The following is a 13,513-nucleotide window of genomic DNA, read 5'->3' as shown; positions in this document are numbered from 1 at the left end:
TGTAGATGATACTTTACTAGTTGGTTACACTTCAATTGTTGAGTCTAAGATTATTAAGTAAGCGATTTCAAACTACTCTTCTGCATCTGGTCAATTAGTCAATGAAGCTAAATCTACAATATTTTTCTTAAATGTTCCTCGTATGCTTCAACATAAATTATCTCAATTTTGGGGTTTTTAGACTAGCTCTATTCCCTGCAAATATTTGTGACTTCCTTTTTTTGGAGGTTCGAAAAAACATAATTCTGGGGAAAAACTTATTTCCTCTATTTTTATTGGGATTTTGTCTTGGAAGCACAAATGATTATCTTTCTTAGGTAATATTTTGATGATTAAGTCATTTTTTAATGCTATCCCGAATTACCTCATGTTTGTTTTGAAAGCTCCTAAGAATTTTATTGTTAAGCTACTATCGGTTTTAAAGAAATTCCCTTGGAATGACTATGTGGGGGGGAAATCTTGTATCCGTCTTCTTTCTTGGGATAATATTTGTCTCCCTAAGAAATTAGGGGGTGCGGGGATTAGAGATTTATAGCTTTAGAATTTTGTTTTGGGAGCAAAACTAGTGTGGAAATTATATAAAGCTCCTCATTTGACATGGTCCAAAATTATGTTTTTTAAATATTTGTTTGGTTTGGATAGGAAAATTATTTTCACTACTTATTACCTCCCTAAGGGGTCATCCATCTGGAACTTTATTTCTTCACGTCGGTCTGTTATTCTACCTGATTTATCTTGGCTTGTTCACAATGGTCGTAAGGCTAAAATTTTGGGAGGAGGTTTGGAATGGGTAGCCAGCTATGACTAGTATTGGAGATTGGTCTGACCTTATGATAGTTCTTAAATCTCATTGGGGTAATTTTGTTTCTAATTATTTTTGGGTGGATTATTCGAGTGTGATTCTTGTTTCTCGTTGGAAGTTAATTGAATCTTTTATTGTTTCATGAGACTTAAAGGATGATTACAATAGGGTTGTGCAATCTAAGGTGGTCATCTTTTTGGAACAATAGGATGAGCTTATTTGGGTTAAGGCTAATTCAGGTTCTTATTCTGTGAGGTATCAGTTGTCAACACAATTTGAGATGAAAGATCTAGGTGTAGGTAGGTACATTTTAGGAATGCAGACCAAAAGAGATAGAGCTCACAAAAAGCTTTGGGTCAGCCAAAGAAAGTATGTGAACTCTATGTTAGAGAGAATCAACAAAACAAATTGCAGACAGTTAGTTGTTCATGTTCTAGAAGGGACAAAAATTTATGTGGAAGACTATCCAAAGTCTCCTTTTCAGATGGAGGACATGACTAGAGTTCCTTATGCGAGTGTTGTTGGTAGCCAAATGTATGCTATGGTCTGTACGAGGCCATACATTGCACAAGTTGTGCGAGTCCTTAGTCGGTTTATGGCTAATCTTGGATGGGTGCATGGGGATGCAATGAAGAGAGTGATCAAATATTTTTGGGGTACTTTCGAGTATTCCCTATGTTTCCATGGTAATCCTACTAGACCTCAGCATTCTCATATTATTCATGGGTATGTCTAGACTCTAATTGGGCAGGTGACATTGACAGCAGAAGCCCCACTAGCAGATATGTGTTCATGATGTTTGGTGGTGTAGTGACTTGGATGAGTAAGAGGCAAGTTGCAGTCACTTTTTCTACAATTGAAGTTGAGTCTATGGTAGCTACTCATGCTTGTAAAGAAGCTATTTGGCTTAAGATATTATGCTCGGATATCGGTTTTGATGTAGGACAAATTACTATATGTTGTGACAGCCTGAGTGCTATATGTTTAGCAAAGAATCCTACTTTCCAAGCCAGAACAAAGCATATTGATGTACAGTTTCATTTTGTTCATGATATGGTGGAAGATGGAAAGGTGAAGTTGGAGAAAATTGATACTTTGGCAAATATTGTTGTTGCACTAACAAAGCTAGTGAGCACTGAGAAGTTCATATGGTGTGCTGGTTCTATGGGTCTTGGGGCCTTGAGTAGATAACAGAGTGTTTTGACTCTTAACAAGTCTTCGATAAGTGGGAGAATGTTGGGATTAAGCTGTCTCAACCTTTTAGTCCAAACATGTTAATTTAATTATTTATTTTATTTTTCATTCCACTTTGGAAGTCCTAATAATTTTTGGGAACTAGTGTCATAGGTTGCTACGTTGAGATTATGACAAAAATTTTCTATTATGACTATGTCAATTTCTAGTTCGGTGTAAGAGTCATGGAGGGTTCTATTTTGGCAGTTTGTATTTATGGTTTGAGTTCACTTTTGATAAGTGGTGTGAGGTAAGGAAGGCACCTATTTGGTCATGGTAACTTCTATGTTATACTTACATTATGTTCAGCAAGATGACCATTATGGAAGAGATAGGTGTTGTTGCTTCGGAAGTTGCTATGTGCAACATGTCCTTCCCTAGACTTGCAAGCATCGTCCCATGTCTCTTGACTGATATTGTATCATATTTAACTTAAAAATAATAATATCTTACTCCAATGACTTATATTGCTTGACTGAAAGGTTAAAAAATTGTCTCCTGACTTGTAATAGTAGGTAGTGTATTCATACAACTTTTTCCATTATATTTTAGCCTATAAATGCATCTAAACATGTTTCACTTGTAGTTCATTTGTTATCCTTCCCTAGATGTCCAGGCATCGCCCCATGTCTCTTGACTGATATTGCATCATATTTAACTTAAGTAATAATATCTTGTTCCAACGTATTGAAATTCATAATTCCTTGCTTATAAATATTTACTACTAATGTTGCAAGATCACATTTCTCTGAGGTATTTTGTCAAACAATTCACATACCTTGCTACTCCTATACATTTTACATGCATGTCTAGTAGAGTTGCTTAGCTAGTCTAGGATACTTCTTGAAAAGTTTCCTTTGCATATGAATACAAACTTCCTTATTTTGTATTAACATTTACTAATTCATTTTGTCAAACAATTGTCATGATAGCTTCATATTTTACATAAATGTATACTAACACATTATGTCAAACAGTTTGCATTCATTTCTTTAAATCATTTGCTAAAATAATTCACACTGCAAAAAATGTAAATTAAGTTTTATACAACCTTTTCAAAAAAAAATGTAGTCATGATCACTACAAACATGTTTGTTATGTTTCAATGAACATTCGTTCCTATGTATCAACCCTCTCATTCTAGACTAGACATGAGGAAGTCCATTCTTCATAACCTACCAAACCATTGTAGTCAATTGGAGATTGCCAAACACTTTTTCAGCAAGTTATTCATCTGCATAGTTGTATTCTTCTACAGTCTACATACATGTTTTTAGTGATATTTGCAGTTTCAACATGTCTTACAAATAATTTTCCTTTATGTTTTAGTGAGAACTCAAATATTTTCCAACCTTCTTATTTTTGTATGGGTAAGGGGAGTATTGGTATAAGTTTCAGACTTTTAGTTTTGTAATAACGATTTGTTTTTACTTAAAACAATTTGAAGCCTTTTAACAATCTATTGTATGTAGATGATACAATCAATTCTGAGTTTTAATCTATGAGATAGAAGCTTCTCTTCAACCAATGCATACAATTTTCTTGAATATTGTTTAATTTTAACTTAGTTAAAAATAGAGCTGTTGGAAAATCATGTGTAATAGATATTTCATCTTTTAGACAATTTCAGAATTTTCCCCAAGTTCTTTACTCAAATTATAGACTGTGAAAACATTGTGCATTGATTGTTAACTCAATTGTAGGAAGTAAAAAAGCCTTGGTGCAGCTACAATCATGTATGGGTTTTACCCTTGTGCAGCTGCAACATCTTCCCATTGTACTAGTATTTCCAGATTTTGGAGATACATAATTTGTTGATGTTATACCTTAGTCCCACTGACTTGTCAGCTAAACACATAGGTATGTAGCATCTGGTCTTATTGGCCCTTACTTGATGACTTATGTCTAAAAAATCCTTTGGTCTATTACTAAGAACAGAGATAACTTAGCCTTTCAGCTTATTAGCATGAACAGAGATAAACTTAGCATTTCAGCCTCTTTGTCAACAATTTCGATGTAGGAATAAATTTACTTAAACATGTTTATATATAGATATATATAATGATCAATTAAATAATATGGGCATAAACAATTATTTGTAATATGAAAAAACTGAAACTAAAGTTGTTCAGTCTAATTAACATTAATTTTATTTTTACTAAGAAATATTAGACATACAATGGTGATAATTTAAGTTAAATGATTATTTATAATATGAAAAAACTAAAACTGAAGTTGTCCAGTCCGATTAACATTAATTCTATTTTTACTAAGAAATATTAGAAATACAACGGTGATAATTTAAGTCGATATTCTATATGTAGAGTGAGATGTTAAACAATTTCACTTGATAATTTTGGAGGTACTCAATGGATCAAAGATCATTATATTACTATCTATTTTCTTTCATAATAAGCCAAATGATTACCAGTTTGATATTCTTGGGTTAATAGCTTATTGATTAGGTTGTCATTTGATATTCCTAGCTTACTCTATCATGAACTGTATTTTCAATAATATGTTATTAGGAAAATAATGAAGGATTTATATTATAAATAGAAATTGAAATGAATATGAACATTTATTTCGATGACAATGCAGTTTGTATGCAAATGATAAGAAATGATGTATGTACTTTACTCATGCAATATGCAATTAGATGGCTAGTATTATCTTTATTGCGGATAGTCATTACTAATGAACTATTGAGTACAAGTGATGCAAGGACAGGAGAACAAAAATGAAGGTGAGAACAGGACTCAGGTAGAGTTGTTTTAGCTCATGCACTTCGGTAGACTAGAGGAATCTCACACACCACAATAGAAAAGTTTGTTTGTGCAATTGTGACTTCGTCGATGCATGATTTTGAATAAAATGATATGAGTAATTGGTAATCGTTACATTGATTTCGTCTATAAAAGTGAAAATTAGTTTGATATTTAGAGTTATGAAACCTATCGACTTAACGTTCTTATTAAAGATGATTTAGTATTTCTAGCATATGAGAATGCAAATATAATTTTATTTATGATTGATGTGTTTACAATTATATGGAATTCATATGCATGAAATTTTGATAATTGTTTTATAATTTATGTCTTATTTTAAAGTGATTAAGATAATCTTTTCAATTTGAAATGTTATGTTCTTAAATATGCTTGTATATGATTTAGGATTATATATATATATATATATATATATATTAAAACATTTTTACAAATAGAAATAAATAAATCCGTCATTTAATATATATATAAAATTAAATAGTTATATATCATAATGTTTTAACTAGGTTTTCTTTTTAATTTAACATCTAATAAATTGAATGTAATGTATATATTATTAAATACATTATTATTTTTATTAACATGTTTTATGCATTATATAGCAAACGTGGTGGGTTTGTTTGGTTATCGATTGTTAGAAGTTGATAGTCGAGGTCGACCTGGCACGCAGTGTCCATGATATAGCAAAAGTCTGCAGTTAACTTATCTTCCATGACCCACGGTAGGTGACTTGGCAGTTAAGTCCCTCTATCCACGGTAGCAGAAGTCGACTTAAATTCCACAAACCACGGCAGGAGGTAAGTGACTTAGCTCTCCACGACTGCAGAGAATAGCAGTCAGTGGCCAAAGGACCCATAGACGTGTCGACAAGGACAGATAACCCGAGATGTAGGAAGATCTGCGTTTGTTATCATGCTTAGTTGGTTAAACGAAACTCTAGCTAAGTCGAGGTAAGGATTAGACATGGAGCAAAGGTGTTAGAGATCTGTGAACCATAGAATCCAGTCCAATCGACAAGTATGCAAACAAGAAGAGTTGTAAATCATTAGAACTAAGGGAACCTTGAATGTTTAGCAGAGGTGTCAATGTCATGGCTAAGTTAAAGCCAAAGTTTTAGCAACTAATTTAGATGGAGAGCAGTATAAGTAATAGCATAGGCTCGAGGGAAAAAGATAGAAAGATAGGAAGAAGAATAGAGAAGTAGAACATAGTAAGAACGACAAAAGATTGACAAGAGAGAATAGAGAGATTAGAGAGGAAAGTTTAGAAAAGAGATAGAAAAGAAGGATAGGGAGGATATAGAAGAGAGAAATAGTAGAAGAATCGACAGTTGGAGAGCGACAGAGAGCTTTTGAACCATCTTGAAAGAGAGGAGTAGACAGATTTGAGGAGGGAAGCAAGTCCATCACCTCAAGCCAGTAACAAGAGCATAAGGAGGTAGGATCTATTTCAATTCTTTGGTCAATATGCATTTAGAAAGGATAGTGAGTAAGTTGTAAAATAGTACAATGTTTAATACTAGAATGGAATTCGATTGAGACAATCCATGATTAGATAAAAATTTATTTAATTTTCTTTTGAATAGTCATATAGGGAAATGCATTATGAGGTACATTTGATAAAAATAAGTATGAACATGCATGGTAAATGTTAAAGAACGGCATTTAGCGCATTATGGCTTGCAATAGTTAATCTTTTAAAGAATGTGTACTCATTATAACTCATTTATATGAAAAGGTTAATACATGCGCTACACCTTCTTTTTAAACTTAGTTGATTTACTTTTTGGTTTGGAAATGAAATTATATTTGTTTATCAAATTTGCATGATAGTTAATCAATGAAAGATTATTTTCAAATATGTGTGAATGTACTTCCATGAAAGAGTGTTTGATCTATGAACAAAAGTAATAAGAATGTTGTTATTTCTATTAGACAAAAATATTGTCTTCTTTATGAAATTGTAAATCTTTATTCATGTGAACCAAGCTAGTTAGGCTTGTGTATGGGGAAAGTTACCTTCCGGGACGGATTCCAAATATGGAATCCTAGAGAGACTAGTTTGTTTTTCCAAACTATCTTTTTTTTTTGCTATGCATGGCATTATACTCGGTCAAGTAATTCAATTGAATAAACCATTGAAATAGATGGAATTCTTTTATTTATGCTCTCTACCATATCCTTGATTGATCTTGTATGTTTCTCAATGGAACTAGAAAAATAAATTGAATGTATCATCTAGGCATGCACCAGATTCCATCTTGTCTTTCAAATTCTTTTTGCTAAGCAATTCGTGCAGGGTCAGGTATTCTTAATTGACTAAGAATTTCGGGGAAGCGTAAGATTCAAGGTTGGGCGGAAAAAGCACCTGATTCTTGTTCTCATCTTCATTCGAAGGACTAAATTGAAGCAACTCAGATTGGATATCAATGGACGCATCTCTCTTTCTTTTATGTTTGAATTATACTTATGGCAATAGAAAGCCTAAGCATGGTATAAAGATATGTAATGAGATATTTATACATTTCATTGTTTATGAAAATTTCCTTATCTCCTATTGAAATCTATTATTGTTATTTTGATTTAACAAGATTGGGTTATATTTTGTATGAAATAGATTTATTAACTGATTTATGAGTTTATTTATGAATAAAGAGTATATTATGTCTTATTTGGATATAGAATAATTTACATCTTTACATACTCTTCATTAGTGTTTCTTATTAGATTCTCTTTAAATATGTGTTTATTCATTCTAACTGCTAACGATGGTGTCATAATTTAAAAAATATCATTTTTAATGTTCCAATTTATTTAGTTGTTATATTATGATATTTTGATTTATTATCTACACTATTAGATAGAATTATATTCTATTGATGTTGATTTGGGGATATTTTAAATAGTAGCATCTCTAAAATAATTGGCTAAGTGAGTAGATAGATGAAATAATATTTAATATAGTATATCTAGAACCTTTTTAATCATTCTACTAAGACTTATATAATGAAGGGTGGAGTATTTAGAATTAATATTGTGTGCAAAATATTGATCTTATTAAAAATTCCACCTATATGGAACAAATTAGTTTATCAACAAGAACATAAGTTTTTGGTCTATGTGGATTAAGAATAAATAGAGACTGAACTTAGGATTAAGAATGATGTAGTTACTAATGTGTAGGAGTTCTCGTAGATCAAAATCAATCAGAGGTCAGCATGGTGTTGTTATTATTTAGGTACTTTATCAAGGCATGTTTACTTTTAAATTGTCAGTTTGTAAAATGGTAATGTTTTAGCAATCTTCAATTTCATTTGTATAACCCACATTATTTCATTTACCATTTGATTTGTTTAGATCATTAATATTTTAGGTCACATAGTGATATTCATGTTTATTGTTCTAAATATATAAGGCCCTATGATTAATTTGAATATATCTATGTATATTTCTCAATGATGTAAAAGATTTATTTTCAAATGAGGGTGACAATTATATTGTAGTTATTTTGAATCTTAAGTGAAAGTTATGGAATTCTAATGAGTTTTATACTTGCAAATTGCCCTCGAGACAAGGTCAGTTATATGAGGTTGTTATGATGCAATAAGATTACTTGAACAACTTTTAGCAAAGGTTGATCTAGATTCATTATAGTTTTACCTGGTTTTGAGGCAATTACATGCATGAACAGACCTCCAACGCTACCACTCTTAGAACAAAACCAATCCACAACCACCTTTGCAGCACTGGACAGGAACTACACTAACCTGCAACACTTGTTTGTTTCTATGGTTCTGAAGCTTAAACTATAATATTCCCTTGACTTTGGAAAGTATATGGTAACAACTTTGAAGCTTCCATGGATTGCATTTGTTTCCACGTTACTTTTGTCACCTTCTATAAACAAGTGTCTTATATTTCCTGACAAACTTTCACACTGCTCCATCTTCTTTTTAGTTGTAAGGAAAGTAGAGTGCATACATTTTGTACATTCCTTTTTTTTTTTTTTTTGTTCCATTCATTTTTTCTCTTTTCTCCATTTAGTTGCTTATTTTATTGTATATTATCTTTTTAAATAGAAAAGTTTAGTTAAGTAGTTATTTATTTGGATAAGTGGTATTTTCTTTATATAAAGAGATTTTTGGCAAAGACTTTATTTTACATGTATATTATATATTATTTTATCTTATAATTATTGTGAGTCTCGTTGACTCTTGAGCATTCACTTATATATCATCTCATATACTTAATCTCTCATCTTTTAAAGTAACGACTTTTCATTTCATTTACTTCTATTGAATATTCTTTAGGAATAGCTATTGTATTGCATTTTACAATCTTTGATTATCTTTATGATTCATCTATTGAACTTGTTGTTGGCATCAATATCTTACATACATTTGTTTGCCTCATTGACAAAACTTGCATGGTATTAGAGTATTTCATATTAGATCTTAGATGGTATCAAATCCTTTTTGGTATTTCATATTTAATCATGGTAATGCTTGGAAAGATAGTTGATTTGGACGAAGAACGAAGATTTATAAAAGATTTCACCATCCACTACCACCCCCGCCCCCGCCGCCGTGAAGAGATGGGGACCTCCACCGTAACTCCAAGGACGGAGAGGCAGGAAAAATGCAGACTTTTCAAAAGAGCGAATTTGGACGAATTCCGGAATCTGTTGGCCACAATTTCTCTCGACCTTGACCTTCCCACGCCCTCACAATATCTCCGCTTCTTCCTTGCCGATAGATGTGAACATGAAAGCTTCGCTCCGACAATACACACGCTCACTACAATCGACATAGTCTTGCGGGGCACCACATACCATGTAACTGGAGGGCACCAATGTCACTATAATTGACTTTTCTCTAGATATTCTAAGCAACAAAGTAAGCTTGACTTTTCACTTTATTTTTCCTAGTCACCATTAAATAGATTATATTATGAGTTAGAAAATATATTTTCTATAATTTCAGTTCTATACATTGCATTGGTTTTAGTAATATTATTTCAATAACATGTTTAAGGTTTTCATATGCATATTTCTTAAGTAATTTTCTTACTAGATTGTTAAACTTTAACTCTAATGTTATTATGATCTAACTTTATAAAAAAAAAATATTTCATTTGGGATCAAATTAACGTAAAACTATGGAAATATTTTCACAGTCATACATTCATTTATTGATAGTTAAAAAATGTAAATAAATTTAAAATGATAAAAAATATTGTCTTCAAGAAGAAAAGGGAAGCATCAATGGAGTAATCTTGAAATATTATCAATTAAGAGACAATGTTTGGGCTTTTCTTCAGAAAGAAGAATACAAAGAAAACTTAATACCTCTCAGAAGAAAAGATGAGCAACAATAGAGAAATCTCCAAGAGGGTTATGAGAGGTCAAGAGAAGAAAATTTTCTCGCGTTCTAGAATTTGGAAGAAAAAATTGTTAAAAACCTATAAATTCTATTTGAGTACAAAGATAATCTAAGAATAAGTGTTGTGCCTAAGAGCTTAGACCAAGAAGAAGAAACTGTAAACAAGAATGGTTGTCAAAAGGGAAAATGCAACAAAAAACATGATGATGAGAAGATTCTTGAAGAGGGGTGAGATTGGTCCATGGAGGTCCTTTTAATGGAGATATAGGGGAAAGGACCCAGTACTTGAGCGCATTCCAATGGTTGTGATAGAAATTGTTGATTTATTACCCACACTTGTTGACTTAATACCTACACTTGTTGATTTAATGTCCTTTTCTTTTTACAACATTGCACCAATAGTTGTGATTTTAAAGTTGTTAATGTTGATGATGATTGCCCATAGTTGTTAAAAGCAACTATTTATGTGATACCACATCAACTACATAAGTATGGTATCCCTTTTGCACAACCATTTTTCTCAACTTTTTTTTTGGTTGTTTTTGACACCTTGGAAAAAAGCATGCTGATGTGGCATCATATTTGATTATGTGGCCCTTGAATATTAGTTATAAATAGGAGACTTGCTAATTAAATTGTTGTACAAAATTGGATATGATTTGAAATTTCCACATAAGATTATGAGAAGTGTAAAATTAGGATGTTCAACTAATGGGTCCTCTCCCCTAAGAGTTAACCAATCAAATTAGAGTTTTAGTTGTTGTAAAGAGATTAAAAATGTATTTAATTTTTTTAACTATCAATAAATGAATGTGTGACTGTGAAAACATTTCCATAGTTTTTAATTTAATTTGATCTCAAATGAAATAATTATTTTTTTTAATAAAATTAGAGTTAAAGTTTAACAATCTAGTAAGAAAATTACTTAAGAAATGTGCCTATGAAAACCTTAAACATATTATTGAAATAATTAATCGATATGACGGAATACCTATCTCACGTTTTAAAACTGACAGTGATTTAGTGTCAAACATCTTAACGGGATATAGAAAATAAATACTTTAGATCCAAAGAAATATCTGTTTAGCTAGGAAAAATCTGTTTAAAATTGGTATGTCAAGAATGTTTAAGATTGGTATGTTAGGAATCCTCTGAGAAAAGAACGACACTTAGAATAATGACGCTCTGTATTTTTCTAGGACACCCACCTTTTCCATCCCCACTTTGTTTTGAAATTTTTGGGGATGTTCCCATAGAATTGTTTGAGATTCAAATTGGCTGAATACCCCAAGCAACCTAGGACTATAATTGCCATTAGAGTTGTGGATTTAAGTGAATTGTAGTTAACATTTTCTGGACTTCTCTCCACATAAGGGTTTCTCTAGAGTAAATCCTTTTTCCTTATTTTGTGGTGATTGTCCTAATCTCATTTAAATTTGCAAGTTCAATTTAGTATAGAGTTATGATTTCCATTTCATTAATCTGTATTCTTGTGACCTATTTTATGGATTCTCCTTTTAAGAAATCGAAGCGGTATTATTCTTTTTTCTTTTAATTTATAGTCTAATTATACAAATAGATTCCTAGGGCATACTGCTTTACGACTTCATAGATTAAGTTGATAGGTTTTAGTTTTCAACTGGTGAAATCCACACCCATTTCATTATCACTAAAGCATTTTTATGCAAGTACGTGTAAATTGATCAATATTATTGCCATGTCCTAGCTTTTGAGTAACTTGATGGTGACAAACTTATGATTATAGCTATGTATGAATTGATTATTATTGCCAATGATTTTGGGGATGATATGCTATATATCTAGCTCATGTTTTAAGAGAGAATTTTTACTTTTTTGTTCTTTGTTTTACCTTTTTCAAAAGCTTTAATATCTTTAGTAGAATTACCATATATGTTAGTTTATAAATATATTGAATTTTCCAATGAAAATGGAAATTTTTTATTATGTGGACTTAGTATGCCAAAGTTATGTTGTAATCTTCATAAAAATTAAAATTTCATTTCAATGGGCTTAAGCATCCACCCATCGAAGCGCTTTGGATTTTTATTATTGCAGTTGTGTATGAATTGATGAGGTTTGAATCTTCCATTCATGAAGTGAGGCTCCTTCATAAACTAACCACATGGGATAAGTACTTTTGGGCATAAAATAGAGCATAAATAGCCACAATAATAAGTGTTAATTGATAGAGGCCCCAACTATGATTTATAATATGAGACCCTCTATCAAGAACCATATTATGGATGCTTGCATAATATTGATTCATCACATTTCTAGGCAATTAATAGGCATAAAATAGGAAATAGAATGGGCCACACATAATTTTATGAAATAACTAGGAAATTTTGTTTGAATTTTTTGAAAAACTCAATGAACATCAATAATAATGAGTACTCAAGATATTTTTTCATATTACTTCTACTATGTAACTTTGAGGTGTAATGCAATCACATAAGTTTTAGTTCAAATTTATAATCCTCAAGTATTTGACGATTACAAACCATGGTGATTATACATGAATTGCAGATTGTATTGTTCAAAAAATATTTTACCTATCATGACATTAAAATTGGAATCAAAGGCAAGATCTTCAAATAGTTTCAAGGTTGTTAATCTTATTTCTAATTCAAAAGAAAAGAGGGCATATTGTTCCCTTATTCAATGACCTTTCTTATATAATAATATTTCCTAGAAAACTAAATACCATTGCATCTCTTCCAAAACCTTCTTTGTCACATGCATTTAATGTGTATATAAATTAAAATTCCCTTATTATTATCATACATATTCTCAAGTTGAAATGTCCATACATCTGAATTGAAGTTGATAAGAAAACTCATACAACAACATACTTTAAAATAGACCTATCTCAAAATTATAAATTTGAAAAACCTAAATTTGAGATTGAAATACAAGTTCACTCTTTCATCCAATGAAGATTAATTTGAGACATCTTAAATGGCCACATTGCAATTTTGTTGCAATTTTACTACTAATCACTTCAGTTAGCTATGTTGATACATTATTTTGTGCATTGTTCACCATAGCATAGTTTGATATTATAATTGCTTAAAAACATAACCTTGCAGTTGTACCATTTTAAATGCATAAGCAATCTTATTTTCAAAAAAGAGAAGCTAATAATCTTCGCACTTGGTAAGAAAAATATTACAAACATTGCCATGCCTATTTTAAAAGTACCATCTTAGAGAAGCTTATTGAGTGGGAATGATATCCACATGATCCAAAGCAAGGTAGGCTTTATCATCCTCAGGCTTGGGTGTAGACTCA

This window comes from Cryptomeria japonica, chromosome 2 (genome assembly GCF_030272615.1).
Source record: "Cryptomeria japonica chromosome 2, Sugi_1.0, whole genome shotgun sequence".
NCBI classification, from domain to species: Eukaryota; Viridiplantae; Streptophyta; class Pinopsida; order Cupressales; family Cupressaceae; genus Cryptomeria; species Cryptomeria japonica.
This window is presented reverse-complemented; position numbering follows the sequence as displayed.